The following is a 5,619-nucleotide window of genomic DNA, read 5'->3' as shown; positions in this document are numbered from 1 at the left end:
ATCTTCGATTTTGAAATTGTCCCTTATGAAATAATGTTTTGAACCCTATGAAATACTAGGCTATGTTTTGGAAGCCATATGTACCACTTTGGAAATATTCTGTGAAATAAAACTTCTGTACTAATTAATTATTTGACTATTTTGGTTAATGAATTGACTTATGAAGTAACCAAGTTTTGAAAGGCTATTTTGACATACAATTGCATTGTTTGCTCACGACTCCGCTCGTGCCTTGTTATGACTTCGTTCACCGGTTCCCGGGCCGGCTTGTACTCGTGCGCCTTATGATAAATTCGGCAGTATGTTGTGTTTCGGTTTCCGAGGCCTCGCCATAGGGCCGGTTACCGTGTATATGAGCTATCTTTGTGATATGGCAGATGATACGATTTGTTTTGTTGACGCGGTATGTCGCGATATGTTACATGTGATATGATATGTTTGGGGTTTGTACGGGATTTGAAATCTTAAGGTATCTCTGTGTTGTGGCACCAGTGTCGGAGTGGTGACCACATTCCTGAGCGTCATGCATGATTTCGATTTGCATTATGTACATATATCCTCAGTACAGGCTGTGTTGTATGAATCCGATATTTTCTTTCCGTATTTTTATGTTGTTTATGGTTTGGTTTCCTGTACTCGATGCTTTACATACTCAGTACCTCTTTCGTACTGACCCCCTTTCTTCGGGGGCTGCGTTTCATGCCCGCAGGTACAGACGTTGGTGATCCTCCGCTGTAGGCCCCACTTTCTGCTATATTGGATTGCTCCCTTTGATCCGGAGCGTACATTTTGGTATATATTTCTGTCATGTTTATCCTTATGTACATTTGGACTATTTGGGTACGGCGGGGCCCCATCCCCGTCATATGATTACGTCTGTCATCTAGAGGTACGTGGACATATTTTGTGGTTGTGCCTACTTCCGTGTGATTGTGTTTGTATACGGTGTGTTGGGCGATCCCGTTCGCCGCGCGGCCGGTCCGCATATGTATATATGATATTTTGTTGGCCCCGTGTGGCCTTTGTTGGTATTTTTACGTGTGCAGGGTTATTTTGGTTAGTCCATAAAACAAAGGAAACTCTGCCGAAATTTTTCTGGAAATTATCTAAATTGGAAACATAGCCTTACCGGCTTCTGTTATAGATTTAATCGCGTTCGTTATGATTTGAGGTAGTGTTTAATGGGTATGTTTGGGTGCCCAGATCGGGCACTAGTCACGGCCTACGGGGTTGGGTCGTGACAAAAGTGGTATCAGAGCGGTTTGTCCTCGGAATGTCCACAGATCGTGTCTCGTAGAGTCTTGTTTATCGGTGTGTTGTGCACCACATCTATAAACGGGAGGCTACGGGACATTTAGGGTGTTACCTTTCTTTGAATCTTAGATCGTGCGTTAGTCTTTGTGTTATTAGGATGATTCTTTTCGATCAATTGTTATGTTTTCGGAGAGATGCCTCCGAAGAAGACGACGGCGGCCCGGAAGGAGAGGGCAAGCGAAGGCGGATGAGAGAGCGGTCGGGCGCCGAGGGTTACACGGGCTCGTGCGCAGACTAGACCTGGTATTGTGCTACATTCGGAGGGTTCAGCCACTCCGCCACCTAGAGAGGCTGGAGTAGGTCCCTCAGCGGCCCCAGCGATGCAGGCGCCTGTGCCTCCAGCTCCCCAGCCCGGGGCAGAGGATAGGACACTCAGAGAGGCCGTACAGTTATTGACGACACTGGTGGCAGGTCAGGTTCGCGGACGCGGGCCGCGAGGTGATGATGATGATAGACATGACGCGTCTGCCCGCGAGTTCGTGAGTTCCGACATGCGGACCTCCGAGTTTTCGGGTCTAAGCCCGAGGAGGATCCCCGTGACTTTATCGAGCGGATGCGGCGCGCATTGAGATTGGCCGGGGCTTCGGCGGCGAGTCCGTCGAGTTAGCTTCACACGGTTGCGGGATGTCGCCCTTATTTGGTATGAGTCCGGGAGCTATCCGGGGTGAGGTCTTTGCCCGGCCTACTTGGCCGAGTTCAAGGCCGCTTTTCTTCGCCACTTTTTGCCTCCAGAGTTGCGGAGGGCGAGGGTTGATAGGTTTCTGCATATTCGACGGAGGGGCGGAGTGTTCGTGAGTATAATATGGAGTTTAATTCTCTGGCTCGATATGCACCAGCTCTAGTGGCAGATATGGCCGATCGGATGCACCGCTATGCGTCAGGGTTGGACCGCTATTTAGTTGACGTTGCATGGCGATGGCGTCCCGGGACGATATGGACATTGCCGGACTACGAGGCTTATGCTCGGGGGTGGAGGACCGGCGTCGGGCGGATCGGTCTTTTTAGAGAGATCGTGACGAGGAGGCCGCCCAAGCGGCTAGATTTGCGGGTATGCTGGAGATTCCGGAGGCGGACGGTCTCGGTCACGGCGATCGGACGGACATCCTCCTTCGTCGGGCCGGGGGTACACGATCTGCGGTGGCGATTTGATGGTGCGGGGCCATACGGAGCGGCCGAGTTCCGAGCACGGGGTTCACGGACGGGCGGAGGTTCCAGCCAGTCCAGACCACCCATGCCCCGCTGTTCTCATTGTGGGAGATCACATCCGGGGGAGTGCTCGAGCCACCGGAGCTTGTTTTTCTTGTGGCCGTCAGGGCCATATTATGCGTGACTGTCCGATGGCGGGTGGCTCTGGTAGTGCAGCTCAGCCCACGGGATCAGCCGCTGGTTCATCCTCTACTCCTTCAGTTACACGCCCTCCGGGGCGAGGTGCGCCGCCACCGGCGGGCCGCGGTCGAGGCCGTGGCGGGGTTTCAGATTCCAGCGGTCCTTCGAACCGCATATATGCATTGGCTACCCGCCAGGACCAGGAGGCCTCGCCAAATGTTGTCACAGGTATATTGTTGATTTTTCTTCGATCTGTGTATGCTTTAATTGATCCTGGTAATGTTGTCACAGGTACATTATTGATTTTCTCTCGATCTGTGTATGCCTTAATTGATCCTGGTTCTACGTTATCATATATCTCCCCGCTCGTTGCTAATGAAATTGGAATAATTTCTGAACCTATCGAGCCATTTGAAGTAGCTACACCAGTGGGTGATTTTATTATAGCCAGGCAGGTGTATAAAAATTGTTCTGTGATTGTGTGTGATCGTTGTACCAAAGCTGACCTGGTAGAATTAAATATGATTGAATTTGATGTCATTATGGGTATGGACTGGTTAGCTTCCTGTTACGCTAATGTTGACTGCCAGAAAAAGGTAGTTCATTTCCAGTTTCCAGGGGAACCAGTCATAGAATGGGCAGGCAATACAGCGTCGCCAAAGGGTAAATTTATTTCGTATCTTAAGGCCAGAAAAATGATCCAGAAAGGCTATATTTACCATTTGGTCCGGGTGCACGACACTAAAGCAGAAGCTCCCACTCTTCAGTCCGTTCCGGTTGTAAATGAATTTCCCGATGTGTTCCCAGACGATCTTCCAGGTCTTCCCCCTGAACGGGAAATAGATTTCACTATAGATCTGTTGCCAGATACACAGCCCATATCTATTCCTCCATATAGAATGGCCCCGGCAGAATTGAAAGAATTAAAGGAGCAGCTAAAAGATCTATTGGATAAAGGCTTTATCAGACCCAGTACATCGCCCTGGGGAGCGCCGGTGTTATTTGTAAGGAAGAAAGATGGTTCGCTGCGAATGTGTATCGACTACCGGCAGCTGAATAAGGTGACTATTAAAAATAAATATCCCCTCCCCCGGATTGACGATTTATTTGATCAGTTGCAGGGTGCCAAACACTTTTCGAAGATAGATCTGCGCTCTGGTTATCGAGCACGGGTGCGAGAATCGATATTCGAAGATCCTTTCGGGACCGTACGGGCACTATGAATTCAGAGTAATGTCTTTCGGATTGACTAATGCTCCCGCGGTATTCATGGATTTAATGAATCGGGTATTTCGGCCATTCCTTGATATGTTCGTGATCGTGTTTATAGACGATATTCTGGTCTATTCCCGGTCTGCAGAAGAGCATTCAGATCATTTAAGGGGCTTCTTGGCACACTTCGGCAACAGAAATTATATGCCAAATTTTCAAAATGTGAATTACGGTTAACCTCGTGGCATTCTTGGGCATGTTGTCGGAGCGAGATGGTATTCGGGTCGATACGCGAAAATTGAAGGCTCTGTACAGAATTGGCCCAGGCCTACCACACCGACAGAGGTACGTAGTTTTTTGGGGCTAGCCGGATATTATAGAAGATTTGTGGAGAATTTTGCTTCTATTGCTGCACCACTGACGAAGCTGACTCAGAAAGCAGCAAAATTCCAGTGGACCGATGCCTGTGAGCGCAGCTTTCAGACACTGAAGGAGAAATTAATCACAGCTCCAGTCCTAGCTCTTCCGGAAGGATCAGACGGGTATGTTGTTTATTGCGATGCCTGCGAATACTGGATAGGTTGTGTTCTGATGCAGCACGGTCGAGTCATAGCCTATGCTTCTCGACAACTCAGACCGCACGAGAGAAATTATCCCACACACGACTTGGAATTAGCCGCGGTAATTCATGCCTTGAAAATATGGCGGCATTATTTATATGGGGTTCATGTCGACATTTATACTGATCATAAAAGCCTCCAATATATTTTTAAGCAAAAGGAGCTGAATCTGCGACAACGGAGATGGCTCGAATTGTTGAAAGACTATGACGTTGATATTCTGTATCATCCGGGCAAAGCTAACGTTGTGGCTGATGCACTTAGCCGTAAATCCATGGGCAGTCTGATTGATGTGCAGCCTGACAAGAAAGAATTGGTCCGTGAGATTTATCAGTTAGCCAGCCTTGGGGTCCGTTTGGCGTATTACGTAATCTTGGGGTTTACGTTCGAGAGATTGCCAAATCATCCATTATGGAGGAAGTAAAACAGCGCCAGTTTGAAGATCCTATTCTGGTCCAATATAGAGAGATCGGCCCTTAATAAAGAAAATGTTACACCCCGTATTTCGTACGTTGGAATATTCTGAGTTGGTTGCGACGAGGTATGGACAAGACTTTTAATTTTCGGTTTTGTTGATTTTGTCTCAATGCATAAGTTGCATATTCATCTTTTGTGGATATGAAGTGTTAGGGGTAAGATTGGAATAGGGAAAAATTAGAGAATGAAAGTTGGAAAAAATTTGGGACCAAAAAAGGAAATATGGAAAGTTGGCTATTATGTGAAAATGGCCATAAGTGGCCGGCCATGTGTGTGTGTGTGTGTGGCCATAGGGCCATGTGGGTGAACTATATATGTGGCTAGAAGATGATAATTAATCATCTTCATCATTTCTATCCCTTAGAAAAATCAAGAAGCTTGGAGAAGCCAAGCTAAGGCCATTCGGCCATGAAGAAAAAAAAAAAGGAAGATCAAAAACCTCCATCACAAAAATATTTTCTTCTATGTTTTCCACTCTTGGGAAGGTGCTAAACAACATGAGATAGTTGTTGAATTGAGTAAAGCTCTTATTCTTGCAAAACCACACCATGGCCGAATGAACAAGTAGAAGGGAGAAGGTAAGTTCCAAGTCTCCTTTATGTGTTATGCATGATTTGTTGATGTTGTAGTACGTAGAAACGAATGAAAAACATGAAAATATAAATGTTGA

Source organism: Lycium ferocissimum, chromosome 1, assembly GCF_029784015.1.
Source record: "Lycium ferocissimum isolate CSIRO_LF1 chromosome 1, AGI_CSIRO_Lferr_CH_V1, whole genome shotgun sequence".
Classification (NCBI taxonomy): domain Eukaryota; kingdom Viridiplantae; phylum Streptophyta; class Magnoliopsida; order Solanales; family Solanaceae; genus Lycium; species Lycium ferocissimum.
Note: the sequence above shows the minus strand (reverse complement) of the source record.